This window comes from Pteropus alecto, unplaced genomic scaffold (genome assembly GCF_000325575.1).
Source record: "Pteropus alecto unplaced genomic scaffold, ASM32557v1 scaffold5, whole genome shotgun sequence".
NCBI classification, from domain to species: Eukaryota; Metazoa; Chordata; class Mammalia; order Chiroptera; family Pteropodidae; genus Pteropus; species Pteropus alecto.
Window position 1 is genome coordinate 5,929,837 of NW_006441953.1, and position 27,172 is coordinate 5,957,008.

General features: G+C 38.5%; 1 protein-coding gene across 4 annotated transcripts in view; it reads left to right on the top strand.

Annotated features, from left to right (window-relative positions):
* Window positions 1-2,743: 2,743 nt before the first annotated feature.
* The window catches only part of SGMS2 (sphingomyelin synthase 2), a 71,083-nt gene continuing 46,654 nt past the window's right edge, over window positions 2,744-27,172 (top strand). For 2 of the 4 annotated variants that reach the window (XM_025051853.1, XM_025051854.1), the window contains exons 1-2: window positions 2,744-3,010; window positions 3,979-4,115. The gene's annotated coding sequence lies outside the window, so the exon portion shown is untranslated. The remainder of the gene's footprint in view (window positions 3,011-3,978; window positions 4,116-27,172) is intronic. The other 2 variants (XM_015594938.2, XM_006918897.3) reach the window with 1 other exon arrangement.

Genomic DNA, 27,172 nt, shown 5'->3' on the forward strand with positions numbered 1-27,172 from the left:
AGAAGGGAGCTGTTTGTTTCACAAAAATGGGGTGCGTGTGTGTGTGTGTGTGTGTGTGTGTGTATTTTCTCTCTGCTTTATTTTTCACTTGACAAGGAGAGTTTTCTAAGTCAGAGCCTATGGAATTATTTTTTTTATTATCTACAAAGAATCACATAACATGGAGTTACTCCACTATTGGTTTGTTCTCTAAAGTTTGTTCATTTGTTTATTTCACTCACTCAATAATTACATGCCGTGCACCATGCTGGATTCTGGAAAAATTTTAAATAATGTTGCAATAAACATCCTTAAGCAAAAAATTTTAAACAGTAAAATTTCCCATTGCTGAGACATATATTTAGAAGATGTACATGGTGATTCTTAGATAAACATTGTGGGCACAAAGTGGGAACTCAATAAACATCTGTTGACTGAGTGAATGACTTAGGTACATCCAGAGTAGGAGTTATTATAAGATAAATACTACAGATACGTATGTTTTCCTAACTTAATCAGTATGTTTTATCAGACCAAAGAAATATCTGTAAAACTGATTTACAGTATGCATTGGTTTCAACAAATAAAATTGACAGGAGCATACCTGTCAGCCCTTACTCTCCCTTAGAGAATTTAACATTGTTATTTTTGGAAGGTGACTAATCAGGGACTTAGTAAACTTGGTACATTGTGAGAACAAAAAGGTATAGTTAAAAAGCAATCACCTCTATGAGATGGACAAGACACTATTTTTCAAAAGAGAAATTAAGATGAATAATTTGCTTTCTTGTACGTTAACAATGAGTAGAACGGAAAAACTTCATGCAACTCAATCACAATTATACTATTACATTTACTGGGGGATATTTAAACGATATAATAAAATGACCTAATCATTTATTTCACTACATTTAAACTGGGGTCTGGTAGTAACCACAAATTCAAAACTACTCACTAAGCCTCCCAAACAAACAGAGACCATCCTATGGTAAAGCTGCAGGATTTATATCATGCAACAATGCAGACAGGATGGCAGGCTTTGTTTTGATCTTTTATACTTCATCCATGTACTCTGGCCCAAAAGCCCGCAACATTTTCTAAGATCTGGAGAAAATCTTATGTACACATACCTCCATAATGTCCAAATAATTGAGTCATAAAGTAGGGAGCATGGGGATATTCACCCCCAACTTTTCTGTGGCTGCACATTTGAATCTGGTCCCTCTGTGTTACCCATGGACAGGACATCCAAGCTTCTGATTATGTCTGTGCCTGTGAAAACTGTTGGTTTGAATTTCCATTTACTTTGACTGCATCCTAGCAAACCAATCCATTTGCTATTGCCTTCTGGGCAAGATGCCTGGGCTTTGTAAAATGAAAAACGAACCCCTATTGAAAGGAAAAAATAGACCCAAGGAAAATAAATTTCAATTGTTGGTGTTCTGAGTGCATTTTCCACAACAATGATGTGGAACCTTTGGTTAATTTCAGAAACATTTTCATTTGGGAGAGACTTCTCTAGTTACATCAAAGAGCTGTCTGTTTTGGGACTGCCCTGCTATGTTTTGTTTTGTTTTCTTGTTACCATTGTTTTTAATATCCATAGACAAATAATTATGTACCCACATTATTTCTGCACTAGGCACCCAGAGATGCCTTTGGATTATTTTTGTTGATTACATGGAATCGCCCATAAGCCAGTGCACATCTCAAACCTGTCCTCAAGTAGAAATTAACAGAAAACATTTCTGTCAATTAAATTCAATAAAGATTTGGCCAAATTCCCTCTGGTTCATTCCAGTTAGAATTTGAGGCTGTCATCCTTACTTTGAAAGCTGCCCAGCAGGTGTATGAATAGCAACTCAAAGAAATGTAAAACCTTGACCATTTTTAAGAAGGCAATACCGCTTCTAAAAACGTAACTGCTGAGCTCATCGAAGAAACCACACACGAACGCCTTGTGCCCCCCAAACTGCAGAAAAGCGCAGTGTTCAGTTGAGCAAAGAACAACTCTTTCACTGTTTATTTTAGTTACGGTTTATCCTCAAAGAGAAGCAAATTAATAGAACAAATGACACGGTGGTTAGTCACCGAAGGGAAAGTATTAGCCTCATTAACTGGGAGCACCCTTCCAGCTCACACCTAGAGCTGCCACGGTGCGGACCGATGAGTAATCCTGCTAGGCAACTCTGCGGTTTAGACACCCACCTCTCTGACTGAGGCCCCGGCAAAACCCTTCGAGCAACCGCTGGTGCCTCCAAGCCCACTCACACCGACGTCAGGAAGCAGCTCCTGAATAAGGCAAGGTGCGGGGGTGGGGGATCCCCTCCCAGCCCCACCCTTGAAAGTTGCTGAGAGTGACACCCAAACAACTTTCTCAGATTGATCTCTGTCACTGCTCTGGGAGGTCTGCCCCCGGCGCTTAGCCTTTCCGTCTAGAGCCAATCCGCCCTCCAGCCAAGCCCCTCCTTCCCTGCACCTTTAATAGCTGGGAAAGGGGTGGGTCCGCCGGGGTTTTCTTAAGAAGTCGCACCGGTTTTTCGGGCTCCGCTCTGCGCCTGGAGAACCACAGCAGCGGGAGCGGGCGCTGCTGCCACCGGGCTGGCAGTGAGTCACTGTTTGGAAATGGAGTGGGCGGGTGAGGGTGTGAGAGAATGAATGATGTCAGGAGCGCGCAGGGCGGGGAGAGCGGGCCGCGGGGCTGTTGTAAACACCCAGCGCTGCGCCGCGGGCCGAGCGGGGCGGGGAGACCCCGCCCTCGGCGCGCAAGGGGCCGTCCCCGGCCGCCGGATCCCCAACGGGGCTGCAGCGCCGCCCAGAGCGGCCTCGGGGGCGGCGGCCGCGGGAGGGGCTGGAGGACCTGCTTCCCACGCGGGGCCGTGGCGCAAGGGGGCCAGATCTCGAGTAAACTTTCTAGCGGCTTCGGCCGGGGGTGGGGGTGGCTGCGGCAGCGGGCTTCGTCCGCTGGCAAATCCTCCGCCAGGAGCTAGTGCCTTCGGCTGGGAGCGTCTGGAGCCCCAGCTGGCAGCGGGTAAGGAGCGCCCGGAGGGGCTGGGAGGAGGATGGGCTGGGAAGACACGCGTCCTGTGAAGCGCGGGGAGGGGGAAGGTGGATTGCCAACCGGGACGTGGCTCTGAATCGGCCCCCACGCGCCCCGCCCCACGGCATCTTTCCTTGCTTTTGCCTGATAGAGGATGGATGTGTGGCTTAAGTCTCCTTGCTCCGAGCATTCAGCTCATTCATTTGCAACCATTTCGGGTAACTCGGTCCTGGCGTCGAAAGGACACTTTAAACCATAGATTGTCCAGAGCCACTCCGGAGGTCAGGGCTGAAGTTCAGGTAGTGGAGGAGGGACTGTCTTTTTCTTTTTGAGAGGCACTTACTGATGATGTGTGAACAGTGATATCCCAGCTCTGGGCAGCCTGCACTGAAACCTTTCAGCGTTTGGCGGTCCAGAAGCTACTCCGAAGCAAAGACTCAGCGCACATAGGTGGGAGGAGACCTGTTTATCTTTCTGAGATACGGGTAATTGTTAGTAACCCGCGGCTACGTCTTCGAACAACTCTAATTTCATGTCCAGTAATCTTTTATTTATAAATCTTGGCCGTTCTGTTTAATCTTACCTGCTCTGATATGACCTTAAAATTAAATATTAAATCATTTTGACATGTATTTTAAATTTTCGAAGAGATCTGTTTAGTGTCTCTAGGTTGACTGTGGATTTTGATTTTAAACTTAACTTTTCAAATCCTTGGTTTCACTCCTAGTCGCATCTATTAAGGGTGTGTTCTCAGTCATATTAAACACGCTGATTCAGTAAAATTGGACTATAACGACTTCAGAGGATAATAATGAGGATTAAAGCACAAAAGACCTATCATAATGTCTGGCACAAAGTAGACCCCCACAAAGTGTAACTATTTATATATAAATAATAGTGCGTTTCAGCTGGCTTAGGTAATAACCAATTGATTTGTACAAATATTCTTACTTATACAGCTGATTGGCTGAGATTTTTCACGTGAAGTCCTTTGGCAAGTTCCTTGGAATGTGAAGTGATGTCTTCAGGAAGTTAAACATTTCAATGGTGGCTACCACCTCACGTCAAGGGAACTGACATTCTGTGTTTAAACAGAGTAAGAGCAGTGGCTGAAATTGAAAATCTGGAATTTGGAGGAAGACTGGATGTGTGGAAAACTCTCTTGACCCTTAACATTTTTTTTCTTTTTAAAAAACAAGCTGTGCAAAATTTTTTATAGCTCATTGACGATAGTCTGTCTTCACCATAGCCTTCTGGTCGAAGTTGTATGTGTGTGTGTGTGTGTGTGTGTGTGTGTGTGAGAGAGTTAATATTTAATTTGGTTTTTTTAGTTTCATTTTTAAGTAAAGCTGGTTGACTTATGAACCTGGAAGGAAACACTTGGACATTTTGTGTTGTCTCCTGTCCTCAGTTTCTCTTCTGTAATCTCATAAAAGCCCTAGGAAATATTTGGAAGAAGCATAGCATTTGCTCAGGTGTTATTGAAAATGTTTGTTATTACCATATCTACAACTTTTAGAGCCAAAGGTCATGGGAGATTTTTTTTTCAGAGCGCCATTGTAGAGAGATTCTGGACACTGGCCTCTGGAAGTCCTGAGGCTATCTTGTGCGGTGACTTACTAGTTGTATTACTTCCAGTGAGTTACTTAAACTCTCTAGGATTCTTGTGGGACTTTAAACAAAATATAGAGGAAAAAAAAATAGAAACACTCTTACTTCAGTTAAAATAGACAATGGAATATAAGTGAGAACTTTTTAAATAAGCGAGACTTTGAAGTGAGATGTTTGTTTTTCCTTTTTTTTAAGGAACAATTAGTGAGAATTCCAGACAGTTTTAGACTAAAGAGTTAGGCTATCTACCTTTATCCAATTCTTTTACGGGGGAATTGAAGCCTCTATCCTGAACTACTATCAGACATTTATTCAGTTGGTGAACATGTAGTGAGCAGCTACTACTTTAGGTACTATGCTAGGTACTATGGATGCCAAGATCAAGGAGACACTGTTACTGCCCTTGAAGCTTACAGTCCTGTAGAGAGCTCCTAGGTTGTGATTATGGAAAGGAAAAGAGTCAAAAAGGAGAAGGGTGGGGAGCTGGAAAGAAACAAGTGATTCCTCCCACTGATAATGGAAGATATAGTGGCATTCTAATGGTCTTGAATTGGGGCTCTTAAATTCTTATGAGGTTGAGCAATGTAAAGCTTTGCCCGATAAAAATATTATAAACAGATTTAGCCATTAAGTTAAATAATTTTAAACATTCCAGAGCAAACTTGATTAAATGAAACCAGAAGAGTAAATTCAGCTCAACCAAGATTTTTTTATTGTGAGCAAAGCACTATGGTAGATTTTTAAGAGAATAATTACTATGTGCGAATATTCTAATTTATTAATACTTACCCTATCATGGGTAGTATGATATTTGTAGAAGTTAAAATATGCAAGTCAAATTAGCCAGCTCCTGGAAAATCACTTAATGCTATATCCTCAAATTCTTTTTCACCCCATGAACATATAACTCAAAGACCTAACATGTAGTGAGCTTACTATTGGCCAGGCACTGTGCCAGCTGCTTTATTCACAAAATTTCCTGTAATCCTCACTCTAGCCCTATGAGGTATGTGCTATGATTATTTCCTTTCTGTTGAGGAGAAAACTGACTTAGAGAACTTAAGTAACTTTCCTGAAGTTGCACAGGCAGAAAGTGATTCTCTACGAAACTGGGCCCATTCTCTACATACTGTTTTAATTTACTTTTTTTTTTCACTCAAATATGTATATCTTTATATCACTAAAATACTCATACATCATTTATAGTCTTCTGTTATATGTGTGCATCTCGACTTAACCAATTCCCTATTGTTGGGCAGTTAGTTTCCAGTTTTCACTATTTTAAGCAACTTTGCATTAAATATCCTTCTAGCTATATCCCTGTGCACATCCATGATTATTCATTTTGCATTTTAAAAAGTGAATTCCAGTGTTTAATTTAGAGAATGAACTCTTTTTTTCTCTACCATATTCAGAATTAGAAAACTTTTTCCTTTCCCTTTAAAATTTAAGAGTTTTTATTTCTGTGTTCCTTTTGTGTTTTTCATAAGATTTTAGCAATGGATCAACATTCTCTGTGGAAGTTCACAATAGGTCAGTAGCTCATTACACAAGGGATTTATCTGATGAAAAAGGAACACACAGGGGCTTTCTTAAAGAACTATTTGTGTTTGTATTATTCTTATTAGCCCTAAAGCTAACTTTTGTGGGGAAGGATAGCAGAAGGGAGCAGTGCTGATTTTGCCAAGCAGCTCTCTAAAAGAAATTCTGCTTCTGCAATTTGCTTCCTTAGAACCCAGTAGGGTAGACACGTTAAATTTTGCAGATACTACACTTAGCATATTTATCACTAGGTTTAAAATAAGCTCCATCACTTTTAAATAGGTCACCTTTTAAAAAAATCTTACACATTTTTTCTTTGATCTCTTGAGAAGTATATCATTGGTAAGACATTTTGGGTTAATTTAATGAAAGTGAAAGACATTTTCATTAGCTAATTTTCATTATAGGTAAAAAGCACATCTTCATTTAAACATTCTCAAGTTTTACCGTAATATCAGACCCTCATTGCTACCCTGAGTCAAAATTTTAATTTCTGTCTGGGATTATTTTTTCATTTCTAATGCTAGTTACTTTATTCTGACGGTTTTGATAAAGGATGTTGGAGTATGAGTGGTGTCCAATTCAGCCTCTTCATGGAGAAACCCAGATCAGTTCAATTTATTAATTTCTAATAATGACTTGTACTTCAAAGCAGAATTTAAAGAAACAGTTAATAGAATTTAAGTGTAAATAGGATAATCAGTTATTTGCTGATTGGTTTTTCTCTACTGCCAAACCCCAATTTGATTATTTGCTTACAATTCAAAATTTAACCTTACAATTTTGTGTCTTAGTTTGAAATGTCACTTAAAACTTTCAAACGAAGCTTGTGCGCATTCTTAGATTTTTATTTTTTGAAGAAATGTTAACTGGATTGAGTGTTTGTACATCTTTTCTTTCAATATACCCCTTTGTACTATTAAAAAAGAATAAGTAAAACCCTGTACTAAAATTAGGGGAATGAAAGGAGATGAAAGATAACAAATTGAAGGCCCAAGAAGCAGGAAAGACAACCAGCTACTAAAAGTCAGGTCAAGTGAACCACTCTAGAAGGGCCCACTTCTCTGCCTGGTAGTGCCTGTGCTGAGTTGAGGCTCATGTGTAGTGAGTGATGTATTTCGACTGTGGAAGGAGAGACGCCCAGCTGCGAAGGCCAGCCTCAGAGAAAATTGAGTTGGAGATGAAATACCCACCTTAGGCATCCTCAAGGCTAAGTGTACTCACCATACTTACCTACACCAAGGGAGGGCTCCATGACTATCTGAATAAAGGCAAATTACTATCCAACTGAAACTATGGAACTGGAGGCATCGTAGTTATGGAAAACTGGGGACTAAGCATCTATCCTTGAAATTTAATTACCTCTTTTCATTGAGATGATTAGAAATGCAAAGTACATGATAAGAATTAAACTTTTAAAAAATCTTTCCCACAAATCGGAAGGGGCAGCCCTGAAGCTGGGAAAAGAACTGCAGGAAGAAAAATGGGACAATGCCGAAGGCGGATTCTGTGTTCCTCAAGGGGTTTGTGTCCTCTCAAGGCCTGCTGGGAACTGACTTCTTCTGTTGGAACTGGGGTCTTGTTGAATGATCCTGGAGGGCGTGGCAGGTGTGAAAAATGTGTGTCGGGGTGTCTCTGCCAGTCATCCTAGGAAACCGACTCTTAACACACAGCCCACCTAGATGAGTTAAGGATATTTTCCCTTCCCTGGGAATTACTTTAATTATATAGTGATTTGGGGTCATGGACTGCTTAACTCATTGGGGTGCCATGGAAGGATACTTTTAGGTAGCACTGATCTCCAAAGAGAAATGGAGACCTTTCAGGAAAAGACTGGCAGCAGTAGTTGGAACTGAAGCTAAGCCTTTGAAACAGAGGGGCCAGGCAGAGAGAGGCCAGATGCTCAGGTTGGTTCTCCACGTTTCACCATACACAGAGATGGGACAGTGTGGTAAAATGTGATGGTTAAATAATGGTAGATGCTCTGAGAGAGGTGCTAGTGAAGATCAAATGAAATGCTCTCTTCATCTTCAGACAGTCCTGCAAAATAGAAATTGTGTTATCTCCACTCTGGAGGTAGAAACAGTCTAGAAAGGTTAATGCACTCAGGGCTGCAGAGCTGGGAGCAGGTGGAGCAGGGATTCGAAGCCAGAGCCACCTGATTCTAATGCCTGTGAGTTGCCCAAGATCCTTGCTGGCTCCCCATCATCTCTCTGCTCGTTTTGGAGATACAGCAGGTTTGTTGCGATGTATTTTGACATGGGATTGTGTGTCCTGGAATGTTTCTCTGGTTTGTGCTGAAATGTCACTTAAAACTTAGCGTTAGGGTTAGGAAGTAATGCCAGAAAGATGAACACCCACTGGCCTAAGCCATTGTGCACTTGAGTGCCAAAACTCCTGCCGTTCGCCACTAGGTGACCTTGAGCAACTTCCTCAGATGAACCTCCATTTCCTGGCTGTAAAATGGAAATAGCATTTACTTCATAGGATGACCATATGAATTAGCTGACTCTATGTGTGTAAAACACTGAGAGTAATGCCTGGTTCAAAAGTAAATAAAGCCGTTGTTCTATATAAGCTGCCCCTCTAACTTTTAAAAATAAAGGGTTCAATTCTACTACCTCAAAAATCAAATTGTATTTTTCGTTAAGGTGGGTTGTTTCTTTTGTAATAGAATATCCATTCGTCACACCTTGCCTGTGCTGGTAGGGTCTGAGTCCTATCCCTCCCTTTTTCCTCCCCCTTTCCTTTGGGGTTAAAATAAAAATAGAGTCGATTGTACACTGCTGTTGAATTCAAGAACTTTCATAAGAAGTTTATAACATCAACTGTGAATGCTGAAAAGCTTTCAGAGTGCAATCAACAATATGCCGGCCCTCGCAGCAGATACTGGTGGCATTAGTGTCGTGTAACTGCTACTGTCCCTTGCAGAGCTCAGCCTTCTGAGGATTATTGTACCATGAATACCACTGTCCCAGAAAATGCCGGGGCTATTAAGAATCACAAACCCTACTGTCCTCCCTGATGCTATGTGTCTTTCTTTAGGAGGCCCTAAGACAGTTTATTTAACACAGCTGCTACTGTTTTCTGAGATTTGCATTTGTTCAGTAAGTTGCTTAACCATCCAGTTATTACTACCCCAGTAGTTGCTACCAAACTTTAATGGCAACAAAGGGCATTGTTTTTGTGTATGTGTGTGTGTATAATATCATATCCTCTATGATGGGCTAGCTCTAAGAAGTATATTCCCTTGGAATATAGCTTGGTTGGCAAGTTATAAGCGGCAAGCAGGAACATTTAAGATTTTAACAAATACAGTGCTCACTATGTGCCAGGATTTGTTTTCAGCACTTACATCTGTTAGTCATTTACTACTGCTAAATCGCTGTGAGGCAGTACCGTATTAGAGTCCCTATTTGAAACACAAGAGAGGTTAAGTCATTTGCTTAAGGTCACACAGCGGAATTAGGTTCTAAAGCGGACAGTTTGGCTGCAGGGTCTGTCCACTGCACTCTGGTGGACTCTAGCACGTGTCTCACAGCTTGGGCTTCATTTGTGTCCTTACACCTGCATCTTAACAAAGGAAAAATCACATCTGTCCAAACATCCTTATCAATTTATGATGTACTATGTGGAGGGTTACAACTAGGTCATAGGTTTCATTATCATTTTTGAAAGATATTGATGCTTAATTTTCAATAGACTGTTGTCAAACATTTCTCTCTGAGCCTTCTGAGTGCTCTGTCGTGCCTGGTGACCTGGGAAAGGAGCAATGTGGTTTCAGCTCAGCAAGAAGAGCTGCAATCTTATGCCTGCTGTTTGACCAGTTTATTTTTTTAAGTTTTAGGGCTTTCACCTATTGTAAATTAAAATAGTTAAATATCCTTATTGGAGTAGCTTGTACATGTAAGGTTTATCTGGCTGTTTTCTAATTACTATTGAAGATGGTGGTAGGCAAAATAATGGTCCCCCAAAGATGTTCACATCTTAATCCCCAGAATCTGTGAATGTATTATTTTACATGATAGGGAGAAATTATGGTTGCAGATGGAATTAGATTGCTAATCAGTTGATGTTAAGATATGAACATTATCCTAGGTTATCTGGGTGAACCCAGTGTAATCATAAGGGTCCTTGTAAGTGGAAAGGGAAGCAGAAGAGTCAGAACCAGACAGTTGGCATTGTTAAAGAAAATTCAAACAGCCATTGCTGGCTTTGAAGATGGAAGGGGGCTATGAGCCAAGGAATGCACAGTCTCTAGAAGCTAGAAAAGGCAAGGTTCTCCCTTAGGGCTACCATAAAGTAATGCAACCCTGCTGACACTTTGGTTTTGGCCCAGTGAGACCTATTTTGTACATCTGGCCTCCAGACTGTAAGAAAATAACTTTATGTTGTTCCAAGTCACTACATTTGTAATAACTTGTTACAACAGCAACAGGAAACAGAGAGTTTCCTAGAACATAATACAGAGAGTGACTAGAACAATCTATGTTTTGATTGTTTCTTATGTCAGCCCTGGGACAGGGCTACCTACTCTCATGATATATTTTTATGGACACATCAGGTATAGCAAGTGTTTTACGTTTTGAGGGCTATTTTATTTTACATGTAAAATTAACCACTTTGGGGAAGGGATAGTTAACTTTTGATAATTGTATACATTTCTATAACTAGCAAATATTTAAAATGAATGTACCAAGTTTTCAGCCAAAAAAAAAAAAAAAAAAAGACATTGCTTATGTGATTATGGAGCAAGTTGAGCCACCTCAGACATTTTTTTCACTAGAGTCGCCTACGAAATGTGGTTCTGCATTCCACGTAGTGTCGTAGCGGTCAGAACAACCTGGCGTTTGTTTGGGCTGAGATTATGGCCCAAATGCGATGCTGGTTGTGGTGGTGGAGGTTGTCCCTTGAGTGTTGACTTCAGGTTCTCTTTAAATTCTTTTAATCTTGTTTGCTCTGCTTTCCCAGCAACATTATTATGAATTTTCTGAAATTCATAATAATCTATATACAAGGGCTTCCCAAATTGTAATGGTTAAACAAGTAAGTGGTGGGAATCATTTGTCGGATCATCTGTAGTAAGTACCTAGAGGGCTATAGGACCCAGAGTAGACGATATCTTGAGATGGAAATGTCGGTTACTGAAATTAAAAATAATAAGAATCATTGTCATGAATGGAGTTAGTTTTTTTTTGTTTTGTTTTGTTTTGTTTTGTATGAAATCCTCCAGTAACAATCTTACATTGTGATTTGGAGACAACTTTCTTCAGTTAAGGGCCTCCCATTATGCAATGTAGAAAGAGCACCAGTGTAAGAAATAAAATCTTGGGAGTCTTTCTGTCTTGAGGCATGAAATAAGGGATAATGTAGGATTTAAAAAAAAAAATAATTTTAGGGAAATATGGTGGAGAATTAGTTATTAAATATATATAGCAGTTTCTAAGGGGGAAGAGACTTGTGTAGAAGTATAAAATATTAGAAACTGTTAAAACCATGAGATAAGATATTTTCATATTTGTAATTCTTTTAAGTATGTTCTTTTTAGCTCTGGAGTCACTTAGTTTAGGGGAAAATGTGTGTACGTGTGTGTGTGTGGTTTTGTGTGTGTGTGTGGTTTTGTGTGTGTGTGTGTGTGTAGTTAATTTCCTCTTATAAATGTGAAGGTTTAGAAAAGACTCAAATGATGTGAGCGAAGGAAAGTTTTGTCTATATTCAAAAAAGCTTTCGCAGGAGATTTTTCTAGCCCCTCACTTCTCTTGTCTAGGGAGTTCTCAAGACACGGCTCTGTGGGCGTAGTGTACCACAGGACTCTGACTCATTTGCTTGCATTTTATCCTCATCAAGTGATTCTTGGTTAATAGCTTGATTTTCCCTACCAATATCTCCATAGCAGAATGAGGATGTATGGCTATATATGTCTCCAAGTAACTTCCTTCACTAGTCTTCATCTCCCACCCATCATTGATAAATTAATAGAGCTATGTTTTCTGTTACATCTTTCGTTAGAGTACCAGAGCTTCTCTCTCCTGGGTGAACTGATGAAATACTTTCTGAGCTTGCAAAGACCACGGACAAGGTGCTGACCTGTCCCCAGGGAGAAACCGTACTCTAAGAATCCAGTGTTGTCTGATGAAAATATAAGGGGAACCACACATGACAGCCATATATATGATTTGAATTTTCCAACAGCCACATTACAAAAAGTAAAAAGAAACAGGTGAAATTAATTTTAAGAACATTTTATTTAACTCAATATATCATAACGTTATATCTGATAGTATCAATTAGAATCAATATAAAAATTTCTGAAATGTTTATATTTTTTCCCAAGTCTTCAAAATTTGGTGTGTATTCTGCACTTACAGCACATCTCAAAGTGGACTGGCCGCATTTCCAGTGCTCAGTAGCCACATGGGGCTACAGCTACCACATCATGCAGCTCTGACCAGCCTTATACTTACGAAGCAGTACCCTGCATGAATCTGAGGATAATCCCTTAATAGTCCAATGACTTTGGTCTATATTTAAAAATGGGATTATATGATGGAGTCGCCTTAGTGAGCAACAGAGAAAACTGGTTCTGGTACTTTTTGCTAGAACGAGGGAATAGGCTGAATGGTACAGTGAAACATCTCTAAGGTTATCCGTCATGGAAATTTGTGAATTTTGATGCCAGGAGTTGTGCCTGGGCCTATAAATGAAATATTTAGACTATTAGATTTATACATATAGAAAAGATGGCTGCTCATATGCCTTTGTGAGCTATGAAACAGGATGTGTGCAACATCTGGGCTAGTTTCAGGCCCAGTGCCTCACCACATGTAACTCATCTCTGTCACCTCACTGTCTACCTGTTTATCCATCACCACCTTTTCCCTATCCTTGCCTATTTATGTACATTATGTTGTTTACTAATGCACTCTTGTTCACTGGCTTATTGTGACAAATTTGGAAGCAAGCCACTAGATCAGAGAAATCATTAGTTGATATCAAATATCAGTCTACCAGGAACAGATAGGATTAGAATGTAAGAAAACAGGCACAGTATGAGAGAGGGAGAGAAGGGAGGGGAGGAAGGAAGGGGATGGTGCAGTTCTATTGCGTGGGGAGAATAATTAAATGGAGAAGAAGGATTTCATAACAGCGGATTTCATAGCAAAAAAGTTCCCTCAGCCACTGGGCAAGCCACTGTTCTCATCAAGTTCTTGAGATAAGTTGCTTTGGATTTCATAAACGTGTTGATTTTATCAAATACCTGCATTACACAGATGGCTGAAAATGCCCAAGCCTTCTTTGATTCCTTTGGAAACCGGTTAATGCATTCAACACAATTTTTCAAGCACTTGCTACGTACTAGATGTTATTCTTGATTCTAGGGGTTCAGTGAACAGTAAATTAAGTGTCTACCTTAATTTAAGAGATTGAGTTTGTGTGTTGAGAGAGGAAAAGGTATTGAAAAGGGAAGTTGAGCAGATGATAAGCGAGTAAAACCAATAAAGATAAGTGCGGATTTGGACTTCTTTAAAAGAAATGTGGTAACGCTTGAGAGTGACTGGGAAAATCTGCTCTAACGTCGTCAGGAAAGGTTGGTTGGAAGAGGTCAGATTTGCACTGAGATGTGAAGGATAAGAAGGAGCCAGCAGAGGGAACAGTATGCATCTGCATGGGGAGGGATTGTGCTTCATTACACAAGTTTGGCTGCAGTGTCCTGGCAAGAGAGAGTAGTGAGAGAGAAGGTCACAAAGCAGGCAGGACCAGGGTGGGTAGAGCTTGCCGACTCTAAGAAGTATGAGTCTCATTCCCAATGCAATGAGAAGGCATTGTGAAGGGATCAAAGAAGGAAAGGGACGTGATCTGATTTATATTGTAACATCTCTCTGGTTGCTGGTCAGGGTGGAGTAGAAAGGGGCAAGTAGAAGCAAGATCAGTTATGAAGCTGGTGGTAGCATTCTACATGAGGAGAAGTGAGGTGACCTGGCATAGAGTGGCGGTATTGGAGATGCGAGTGGTGGATGGGTTTGAGAGGTTTGGAGATAGAATCAACAAGACTTAAGGATAGATTTGGATGGGTGACATGAGAGAGTAGGAGAAACCATGCAGGACTCCTAGTGTGTTGCTAGGTGACGGGGTTGTACGGAATAGAGTTCTATTTTGGCCGTCGATTAGTTTGAGCTTCCTATTAGTCATCCAAATGGAGATAGATATCAAATGGCCAGCAGTGATTGAGAGACCTACATTCAGGGACAAGATCAGGGTCAGAGTTGTCTCAGCATAGAAATGATATATAATCTTATGGGACGTCTCGAATCACCTAGGGAGCTTTTGTAGGGAGAGAAGAGAGACAGAGATCAGGCCCTGAGGAATAACAGAGTTAATAGATCAAGTGAGAGACCACGGAGTAGCCAGTGACATAGGAGGACTGGAAGAGCCAACAGAATCACAGGCTTAAAGCAGGATGGAATGATCAGTTCTATTGTAAGTTCTTGAGCAGTTGAGTTAGGTGAGAACACAGTACTCGCTGGGCTTTGTAGTATGGAGGATTCCTTTCGGCGGTGATCCTGTTGAGCCATTTTTAGAGGAGTGACTGAAAGCACCAATGAATTGACCTCCGGCATCCCCTGTAAGGTGCTTTCCTCTCTCTCTCCTCCACTCTACCTCCGTGGGAGAGGTGTCTCCTCCTTGCTCCAGACTTCTTAGGCCTTTCTCTGTCACAGGAGTACTGTATTGTAAAATGATTTTCTGTTGAAATTATTATTTTTTTGGATGGAGCAAAATTTATGCATTTTTTGGTATTTTCTAACATGATGCAGTTGCTCCATATATATGTTTTCTGAATTAATGAGTTGAGTATACACAAATCTTGCTTGTTTGCTTGTATTATTTACTCCTGTGTTATGTCAGACAGAGGCCAATGAAGAGCCTGGTTTTCCTGATTCTCAATCTGCTCCCTATGCCTTCTGTAGCTGCAGCCTTGCCTGGGCTGAGAATATCTTTGGCCCAGGATTGCCCCGCTGCCTCCCTCCTCCCCTCTCCGTCCCCTTTCCTTCTGTCCCCTCCTTCACCTCACCTGTTGCCAGGGATTGATTTGGAAGGCTCGCTTAGTCTAGTCCTTTCTTCTGTGACCCCTACGGAAATCATGTCTTACCTACTTCAGAAACCTCATCTCTTCCCCATCTCTGTGTTCTTTTGAAGTCACTGCAGTTACTCCATACATTTCGCCATTTCTGAAACGTTTATTTGCCCTATTGCATACTTAAGTAACCTAAAGGCCTTGTAACCTCTGACCTTAGCGACCTCAAAAGGGTTCTATTTAGCGAGTTTTCTTTTTTTTTCCTTGGTAGTTCTTTTCCCACCAATGCTGTTTGGAAGTGGTTTGTTTTTTTTTTTCCTTCTACACTACTATTGCTTTGTTTTCTGCTTCATTATCCTCCTGTTGCAACACCCCAATTATGCTAGTTGCTGTGGAGATATTAAGTGTATTGCTATAATGGAGATTATTCCTTTAGGTAGAAAAAGAGAAGAGGAGGATGTAAATCTTGTTTTTGTGCAGATGTTTCCTAGTAACACAAATAACTAAGTGGTACTAGAGACTATGGAGCAGAAATGTCTGTATGGGGTTGGCTTATGTTTTCGGAAAGGATCGGTTTTCTTAATTAAAGAAAATATTAGTTTAAGCTTCTGTTCCTATTAGAGATTAATTTTATATGTTAATAATTTACTGTTCTTTAATTTATATTCTTTGTTTAATAGAATGTTGCCTCATAGGGTCAAAATCCTTTGTAGACTTTATCTTTAAAAATTCATCTCTTAAAGACTTTTGAAAACACTTTACTAAAGGAGATACATTTTAATATTGTTCATCTGATTTTTATTTCCTGAAATCTTGCAATTTTCTGTGGGCTTTATTTATTATAATCAAGGTGATTATGTGTCCTGGCTTGCCCAGGCTAGCCCTAGTGTATACTTGTTGTCTTGGCATAATTATTAGTAAGGCTGTCTTTCACTCTCAAAAGTGGCCTAGTTAGGATGTTAAATTATATGGTCACCTTAATTGAAGACCACATTTAATAGAAACTGAGAGAATGACGTATTTTTTGTTTTAATCCACATAACTTTTATATAGAGATATAGGTCTATATATAAAATATATGAATTATGTACATGCATACATACATACACACACAAATATGTATGTCTTATCTTCTACTTTTTCTAATTAAACTTATAGTTTAGAACTTGTCAAATGTCTTGATACAGTAGGAAAAAATATATATAGTCGTTAATTGTAAGGAAGTCCAAAGAATGTCTCATCTTCCTGATCTTCTCATGTTATATTTTCACTAACACTCACTTCACTGTAGTAATTCCTGATTCGGCTCCTCCTAAATGAGCAGAAGCTATTTTTGAGGGCGGGGCGGGGGTAGGAAGTATACTTTCCAAATGTGAGCTGTTCTGATTTGAAATGACTTCCCATATCTCAAGTTTGCTTTCCCTCTGCCTAGTAGACCTGCTTGCCTCCTTTACATTAGGTTTCCTGCCCACGGCATGTGGAACAGGTGTGTCCTAGACGTCATCGCCTCATCTCTGTTAGCTCAGTTATTGATGCACCTGACAGTGGGACAGCAGCCGCTGGAGTAAGAAAGGGAAGGTCTTTTAAATTCTCTGGACATCTTGAAGAGTGAACAAAAAGGCATTTTGATATTCAGTCTTGCATTCTAAAAATATGCACATTCTTTCGCCAACCCATTCTCCTTAACATCAAGTTTATTATTATAAAAACTATAAAAGTCACACTAAAATTTTTATAAGTGATCAGAGATTTAAGGGAAATTTTCTGGCAGGTTATACTCTGGGGCCAAGGGGACCTCAAAGTGGTTTTAAAGCGTTAGTGAATTACTAGTATTGGAGACCATCTTTTCAGGTTAAGCTCTAGAAAAGGGTCCTGGCACATCCTTCAGTATTTCGGGAAAATAAAAGTTGATGAAGGGGAAGGGCTTGGCAAGAACCAGCACGCACCTATTTTGTGTCAGAGTAGGTGTACCGTTGTAAACAAACAGACATGGTCCCTCCCCTCATGGAACCTGCCACCTAATGTAGCAGACATCCAATCAAACCAAAGAAACAAGTGTATAACCACAGATTGTGAAAGTGAATCAGTAGTGCTGAGAGAGAATAAGAGGAAGACCTGTATTAGACCCATGCCAGGAAAGGATCCCTTTCAGAAAGGGACATTAAACTTGAGAAGTGAAGGATGAGAAGATGTAGTTGGAATCCAGCCAAAAAAAACCCCATGATGTTAGTGGTATATTAAGGTGAGACTCAGGTTAAGTAATTTGTTCAGGTAATTTAGCCAGTTTAGTAGCAAATATAAAGCTCTCGTGGGTTCCTCTCTCAGTGTTTCTCAACCTTTTTTCTTTTTTGTTATTGTCTTTTTAGACAGGTTTTCTTAACCACTCCCTACCTCCTTTGAAATTTTAATGCCCTTTAATGCCCACAAAACAGTTTTTCAGTCTTAGAATATAAGTTTCCACCACTGAGAATGCATACTCTGTCAGTCATCTGTGGGGCTCATCTCAGAGCAATCAGAAATAGACTTTTATTGGGTTTAATATAGCGTCATTGGGTTTTCAACTTGATTTTAAGTTCCTTGAGGCTTAGACCATCTCTAGTAGGGACAACAGTAGTAATAGATGCCACTTACCATGACACTTTAAAAAAAAAATCTTCCATGAGCTTGGGAGGGGTAGGATAAAAATCTTGGAAGTAGAGCATGAAAAATCCTTAAATAGTCTAGTTAGCCTAGTTTTATATTTCGATGAAAAAACTAAGATTACTAGGAAAATCAGTATTAATCAGTTTCTTTAACTCGATTTGGTGCCACTTCTAGGACATTCTTGGGAAGGACCAGATTCAGGAGTTCAGCTTTTATTCTATAGCCTGAAAGATTAGATGTGCCCAAAGTTGCAATCTCAGGAGCATTAATTTGGCAGACTCTTCCCATACTTTTCTGAAACATGATGACAGTCATGACGGGATAAAAAGTGAAAATCTGATCATTGCTTCTCTGTTTCAGAGGTAGCACATTTGTCTACAAAGACAACTTTATAAGAATCGAGAAGAAAAGTGAACTAAAGATATAGAATACTAGTAACTCTTAAGAGAAGGAAATTAAGAGGGTAATAATAACTGTTCTTTATCACCAAGATTCTTTGTCATTAAAGTTTAAGGTTATACCTGTCTAAAGCGCATGAGTTTATTAAGGATAATTCATGTTATGTATTTTAGGTTGGGAGGAATGCAGGAATATGTTTGAAATCAGTGAAAGAAGTTATATTCTGGATCTTTTTCTATGAATCTTTCTCTGTGTTAATGTGTTTGTGAGAGAGAAATTTACATTAAGGTATTTCTAGTTATCTGGCAAATAGTCATGGAAACTGGAGTAAGGGGTAACTGTCTTAATGAATGACCTGTCTTATAATTTCCAGTTGTGCCTCAAAGACTTTTGGAGGTAGGCTCAGTCTCATCAAACCACTTTAAATTTTGCAGGGATTGCTTTTTATTCTTTCTTTGTCAACCACTAAGTCACATATACTATAGATATTAATTTTTTTCAAGATTCTTCATCCAATGGTATAATGTAAACCTACAGTTTCTCTCTCTTTTAATCTTTTTTGTTTTGTTTTCCTTCTTGACGAGTCAGTTGCCTTTAATAGGCGAGCAAGGAGAAGGAAAATTATGAAACAACAGCCAGAAGGATGAAATTTATAAAAGTTCTTTCTAAATGGCTTAGTAGAAAAAACGAAATAAAGGTAATATATGATATTAGTCCCCAGATTTCTTTTCTGTTCTTTTTTGCCTCGTTTGTACCAGCAGTTAAACCCCTTCCCTACTCTGCCATCATCCTTAAAGAAAATGAGGCTGAATTTTTGATGTACCCAAACCATACTTTTAAAATGCTATTTGTAAAACAATCTTAGGGTGGCATACAGACTCACTTTTTATACAAGTAATTAATTAGCTGTTTTTGAAATCTAAGAATCCTCTGATCCTTTCCAACATGAAACTTAAAAAGAAGGAAATATTGACAAAAATGATTTTTTTTGGAATCACTTGTCCTCAAAAACATTTTTATTCATTTAAATGAAATTTGATTATATTCTGAAGAGAATTCGGAGTGACTCTTTAAACATAACCAGAATTTAACAAATATAGCTGTCTGATGAGCAGGCTTTATTATTGACTATTTGACGTGTGTCACCAGTAAATATTGTGTGTGGAAACGGAAGCAGTGGAAGTGGTGTGGTGTCAGCTGTGAATTGTCATGGACACAGTTGTCAATGAGAAGCAGAACAAGCTAAGAGTGTGACTGCAACGGGAAATTGGAGGTGGGGCTCCAGAGTCCTTCGTGCCTGCCTCCATTTGAGGGTGCTTCCACAGGAAGAGGCTCAAAGATCCCACAGCCTTTGGGTTAGGACTGAAGAGCAAAATTATTGTGCAGTGGAGTGCTACTTTACGAAAGGTGTTCAGGGTGACCAACCAGAGGTTCCATGTGCAGTTACAAACTGCAGATGTAATTCGCAGAAGCCTTAAGAAGGCTGTTTGAAATTGAAGTGTTTTAATTTAAAATCACAGTATAAAACTTACACGGAATTTTGCAAATGGTGGAAAAATATCTTCTGAGACCTGGTTGTTATTTCTGTATTCAAATTTCTGTGTTATTGGCAGATATATCTCATGTTAGCTGCATCTTCTTAGCTGAGAGCGAGGCTCTTGATAGCATAGTTTCTTGAGGTTACACAGCTTGGAAACTCTTCTCTTAGGGGGCTCTATTAAAGTGTGTCTTTGGCTTTGAGAATGTTCTTAAGGGATGTCATAAAGATGTCATTTTGGAACCAAAGCAAGTCTTAGGTATAGTTTCATCAGTGTGCAGTTTTGCAGAGGGCACAATACAGATTTGTGCTAGGCTCCCTCCCTGTATGAGCTTATGCTGCATGCTGAATGAAAAAACAGGAATAAGGTGTGCCCTGCCGTTTGGTATACAAAGCATTGCCTTCATGTCTGTTGGAATAAATATGTACATAAAATATAAAAACCTGTGGGGGCAGTGATGGAGTTACAGATCTAAACATGTTATACCACAAAATGTAGTTCTGCCTTGACCACAGATGTTGTTACATCAACATTTAGCAGTGTTTAGGATGCTCTCTACATTTAGAAGACTTAAGTGCTTTTGAATTATAAGACAAATTTAGATCAGCGGTTGTGCTTGAGCAAATTTTTGTTGTTCTTAAAGGACATAACTGAGCCATTTTGCCATTAATGTTCAAGTGTTGCTTTATAGCTTAAATCACAATATTTGGAGCATTTCTTATTTTTGAAAAGATTATTGCAGTCTTAAATACGAATGAGTTTATAAGTAATTCTGAGAAGTACTTTTTTGTAAATTAATAGGCTTTATTTTTCGGAGCAGTTTTAGGTTTATAGAAAAATTGAGCAGAAAGTAGAGTTCCCATATGCCATGTCCCCTCATCCCCCAGTTTCCCTATTATTAGCATCTTGCATTAGTATGGTACATTTGTTACAATTGATGAGCCAATATTGATACATTAACTAAATTCCTTGGTTTACACTAGGGTTAACTCTGTGTACATTCCATGGGTTTTGACAAATGTATGACATATATCCACCACTACAGTATCACATAGAATAGTTTCACCACCCTAAAAATACCCTAGGCTTCCCCTAGTCATCCCTCCCTTCCTCTACCTCACCCCCTGGCAACCACTGATTTTTTTTTACTGTCTCTGTAGTTTTGCCTTTTCCAGAATGCCAGATACTTGGAATCATATAGTATGTAGCCTTTTCAGATTGGCTTCTTTTACTTAACAGTTTGCATAAAGTTCCCCCTTTTTTTTTTTTTTTTTGTAACTTGAGATAGTTCATTTCTTTTTATCACTGAATAATATTTTATTGCATAATATGTAATGGTTCATTTATCAGCTTACTTGTTTAAGGATATCTTGTTTGCCTCCAATTTGTGACAATTATGAATAAACTTGCTACAAACATCTGTGTGTGTATTTGTGCAGATATGTTTATCCTTTGGGTAAATATCAAGGAACATATGATAAGAGCATGTTTAGTTTTTTAAGAAACTGACACACTGTCTTCCAAAGTGGCTGTGTCGTTTTCCATATCCAGCAGCAATGAATGAGAATTCCTCTTGCTCCACATCCTCATCAGCATTTGGTGTTGTCAGTGTTCCAGATTTCAGTCATTCTAATAGGTGTGTAGTGATATCTCATTGTTGTTTTAATTTGCATTTCTGTGTGACATATGATGTGAAGCATCTTTGTGTATACTTATTTGCCATCCGTATATCTTCTTTGGTGAAATCTGTTGAGGTCTTTGCCCCATGTTAATCGGGTTGTTTGTTTTCCTGTTGTTGAGTTTTAAGAGTTCTTTGTGTATTTTTGATCATAGTCCTTTATCAGATGTGTCTTTTGCAAATATTTTCCCTCAGTCCATCGCTTATTCTCTTGACATTGTCTTTCACAGAACACAAGTTTTTAATTTTAGTGAAGTGTAACTTATCACTTATTTCTTTCTTGGATCATACTCTTGGTATTATATCTAAAAATTCACCTCCATACCCAAGGTTAATTGGTTTTCTCCTATGTTGTCATCTAGAACTTTTATAGTTTCGCATTTTGCATTTAGGGCTCTGATCTATTTTGAGTTATTTTTTTGTGAAGGGTATAAAATCTGTGTCTAGATTCTTTTTTTTTTTTTTTTTTTGCATGTGGATGTCCAGTTGTTCTATTACCACTTATTGAAAAAACTATCTTTGCTCCAGTGTATTTTCATTGCTCCTTTGTCCAAGACCAGTTGACTTTATTTATGTGGGTCTCTTTCTGGGCCCTCTATTCTGTTCCATTGACTTGTTTGTCTATTCTTTCACCAATGCTAGTCTGTCTTGATTACTGTAGCTTTATAGTAAGTCTTGAAGCCAGGTAGTTTCAAACTTTGACTTTGTCCTTCAAAATCAAATTGAGTATTCTAGGTATTTTGCCTTTCCGTATAAACTTTAGAATAAGATTGTCAGTATCCACAAACTAACTTGCTGGGATTTTTGATTGGAATTGCATTCATTCTGTGGTTCAAGTTAGGAATAACTGACATCTTGACAATACTGAGTCTCCCTATTCATGAACATGGAATCTCTCTCCATTTATTTAGTTCTATTTTATATCTTTCACCAGAGTTTTATAGTTTTTCTCATATAGAACTTTTGTTGTCATTGTCAGATTTATACCTAAGCGTTTTATTTTGGGGGGCTGCTAATGTAAATAGGATTGTGTTTTAAATTTCAAATTTTACTTGTTCATTGCTGATTTACAAGAAATTGATCAACTTTTGTGTATTAAACTTGTATCCTGCAATATTGCTGTAATTTCTTATTAGTTCCAAGAGGTTTTTCTTCTCAGTTCTTTTAGATTTTCTACATAGATGATCATGTTGTCTATGAACAGACAGTTTTATTTCTTCCTTCCCAATCTGTATGCCTTTTATTTCCTTTTCTTATTGCATTAGCTTGGATTTTCAGCTTCATGTTAAAAGGCAGTAGAGAGAGGGAACATCCTTGCCTTGTTTCAGATCTTAGTGGTAAAGCTGTAAGCTGCTCAACATTATGTATGATAATAGCGGTAGGTTTTCTAGATATTCTTTATCAAGTTGAGAAAGTTACTCCCTTTCTTTCCAATTTTTTGTTTGTTTAGAAATGTGATAGAAAACTGGGATTATTTACTATCCGTAAACCGTTTTGTGAGGATGAATAAGAATTATTTTTTACTTTTCCCTATAGCAAGCTTTAGACACTTTAGGGTGTGGAGGGAATACCTCAAAGGTTCTTTTGCCATGTGCTAACCCTCATCTGTCTCTTAAGAGTGCCGCATTCTGAGATCAAGGCAGCATCTTAGGATCGTGCTCTAAAAGCAAGCTGGAGAGTAGCGTGATTATTGACAATGGCATTCATAATGTTTACTCCTTAAACTTCTCCTTTCTGTATCCTGAGGTATAACCTCTGATCACGCATGACTTAGAAACTCAAGATAAAAGCATGTGGCTGATTTATTTACTAGGTCAACATCATCATTCATTTTGTGACAGTGCATTGGAGCCTGAGCAACACCTCTGATTCCACCAGCAGGACCTCGGGTTACATCTTGCTGCTCACCTCTCGCCCCTACCCCCAAAACGTGTTCATCATCCTGGGAATCTGGGTGCTTTGCTTCATCGTCCTTTATTTTGCTCAACATTCAGTTGCACAAACTTCTAGTGTGCCCCTCATCACACTGCATTCTTTCTTCTTCCTCTTTTCCAGTTATTTTTAGTACTTTAATTGTTCCTTATTCGGACACCGAATAGCTCTTGGAGGTCCTTAGAGTTTACTTTCTTGACTCTCATTTTGTTCTCTGAACATCGTTCTTTCTCCAAGACTTAAAATACCTTGAAAGACGATGCTTTGCAAAATAGAAGATTATGTAAATGTACCCATATGTAATTTGCTTTCAGACTGCTTAGAAGGAATGTTGGAAATCTGTTGGGTGAGGATGTCTGAGATGGATAATGATGCACAAGGTAAACTCTTGTACAAAAGAGTTAAAGTAAATACAAAATACTGATTTTTTAAAACAAGTTTCTCACAAGGGAAGCAAACTGCTAACTAGAGAGGAGGCCAGAGTAAGCAAGCTCTTAGAAATCTTAGGACAAGGATAGCAAAAGATTAGGAGAGAGAAAAATAAAAAAACTGAGTAAGTTGATTACAGATCCAAGAGATTTGAATGGCTGGGCATCTGAAGGAGAATCCTAAACAAAAGCTGGAGAGTTAGCGAAATTTAACTCTATCTAGATTAATCAGGCATGGCTAGTCTGCTCATACTTTTAACCTACTCAGGTGTATATACTGTAGGATCTTTGCAGTTTTTATTATAACACTTATGTATATCTCTGACTCCCAACAAATGTCCTCTCTCCTTGACCATAGGTGAATTCTCTCTGGAAGCCCTCTTTCTAATAATACTCCCCCTCCAGAATTTGTTTCTATCTTGATTCATATTTGTCTAGTTTCATTTTTACTTCAATTTTCATTTTTATTTTCAAAGAGAGGATTTTATTTGAGCAAAAGTAATAATCATAGTAAATATGTACATTTTACTTTAATTTTATAAACTATATAATTATGCTATATTTACCCAGAGAGGCTAACTTTTTTGCTACCTGGTGGTCTATCACCACAAATGACATCTTGCTAAAAAGAAAACTTTTAAGTTTCTAGGACAGAATATTTTTATTTGCTTACCCCACATACAGTGACCAAAATGAAAAATGAGGTTTACTATTTTTATCGTTAGTACATGATGATATTAAACAGACTGTGTGCTTATCATGACAAACTTTTTTTTAGAGACTATTAATACAGTAGCTGATACTTGGAAATTTGTGTTAGGAGTTTTAGACTCATGTTCTCTTTAACTTTTTAGTAATAATAACTCATGTTTATTTTAGAAAATTTTAACCCTGTATAAGCAATAGGAAAATTTAAGTCATCTATATATTTACCACCTGTTAACATTTTGCATTATCTTTCCAGCATGTTTTGCTTATACATACAGCTTAAAAAAAAAAAAAAAGAATAAATAGGGCCATACACATATCATTGTTTTGTATTCTTGACTATATCATGAAGCTCTTGTCCCTCCCTGCTAAACATGGTAAAGAAGTATTTCAGTATTCCATTGTATCCATCTATCACAATTTATTTAAGCAGTCCCCTATTGTTGGACACTTAGTCATTTCCAGTTTTTCACTATTATTAATGTCAGAGACTCTGAGCTACGTTATTAGAGTGTTTTAAAATATTAGAAATGTATTTTACAATAGTCCTGCAGATCAACTTGATGATTTTGTTTTTGATTTTTTGGTTTTCGTATTTTTTTTTAGCCAATTTACTACATAAAACATGGCATCCCACTTTTTTGATTTGGGTTTCTTTGCTCACTGGTGAGGTTAAACACTTTCTCATTTTCAGTGTTAAAATATAAAGGGTTATTTCTTTTTGTCACTGAAGGTCTGAAAGCATTTTATAAAATTAAATAATTATTTAGGTTTTACTGTTATACTATGTGACCTTCTTGTCATTTCTTATGACTTTTACTCTAAGGAGTTTCAGGAGTTCAGATGTAACAATAAGAACTTTGTGGCATGAAGGAAAGAACCTGATTGGCAATTGTTTCTTTATGGAAGACCTCACAGAAAAACTGTAGAAAGCAGAGGTTGCCAGACACAGGGCTTTTTAATCTGTTGTTCAACCATCCTATGTGGGCTTAAAGAAAAATCCTATTTCTGAGATATTTTTAATGCAGCCTGTATTAGAGGAAAGTACAGAGTGATCTTTCAAGATAGTTTAAATTTACAAGTCTATAATTAGAAAGCACCGTTCGAGTTCTCATGATACAGTTTTACTCTTAAAGCAGCCATCTAAACTAGTGGGTCATTTTCCCCTGCTCCTCTTCTCCTTCCTCCTCATTCACATCTGCCATATGTACATCCAAGGACTCTGCTGCTGAAAAAATCTTCAAGGCTTCGAAATTGTGGGTTTTATAATATTATAAAGTACTTCCCTTTTCCCTCTATGTAAGATTACTTCAGTGCCTTTATCTCACTTGCAAGGAGCTACATGGGCTTTTAGGAACACAGCTGGCTATCTTATAAAGAGGAAGTCAGTGGGGAAGAAAACTTCTGTGTATAGGAAGACAGCAGAAAAAGTAACAAAAATGGTCCCTTCCCTCATGGGGTGTACTGTCTGACAGAAAAGATATCAGTTCATCTTTACCAATAGTTGATTAAATAATTATAATTAGCAAACTGTTACAATGGAGAAAAAGTATGAAGTAATGTGGAGCAGTCGAAGGGGGCTCTAATCCAGTCTGGAAGAGTTAAGAGAGGCTTCTTTAAACATGAAAGTGATGTTTGTCCAAGATGCTTAGGGGTTAATTATACACACCATCCTTTACTCTTCTTTCTTGTAGAATGCTACATTTAGTGCCTGTGGACTGCAAGTAAAGAAATATATTTCCACTCTCTTTTGGCAGCTATAGTAATACCCCACAAGTATTAAAATGAAAATATATTGCTACAGTTTACAACTTTAAGATTAACACTGTTTCATCTGAAGAAAAACTTTAAAAATTAGCCTTAAGAACAGCATGCTTTCCCTGTTGGAATGAAAGAGATGACAAATCTCTGGGACATTAGCTTATCCAGAGACCTGTGAAATAGCCATGAAGTTCAGCTGCATTATATCTTCCATGTACGGTACGAGAACATCCGAAGAAGCAAAGGTCTCTTTTTAGCTAAGATTTGCTCTCTAATAACTAGTCTTTAAAAATAAAAATCCATCTGTTTTCCAAATTAGAATAAAATGTGCCTTAACCACAATAGCTTTCGTAATTTGGAAAAGCTCCACACTTAACTGTTAAGTAGAGCCTGAGATGACTGTGACAAATAGGAATATTCTTCTAAATTGTTTAATCCCCCAAGATGATTATGGCTGTTCTTTTGCCAGACAATGACTCTCAAGTCCATTAGACTTAAAAACAGATACTTCTGGGGGAAGTTTCTTTTCAATGCATCGGGTTTGCTTAGTGTTTTTATGTGGCTGCATTTTGGCCATGTCCTGATGTTAGAGAATTTGTTCCACAAATTTAGAACTGTCTCTCCTCGGCCCTTATCAGACGCATGGCTGAGGGAAATGGAAGTACAGGATGGGTGTCTGGAGCAGTCGTGTCCCTCAAGCGAGCCAGACCATCCGAGCTGCTTGTTTATATCGCGTTGCCTTGGCTTCCTCCCAAAGATACGCTAGAGAGTTATGCTTTGGAATTTATTGAGGGACACAATGAAAAACTGTCCTATGACATCACACAGTGGTCTGCCTGG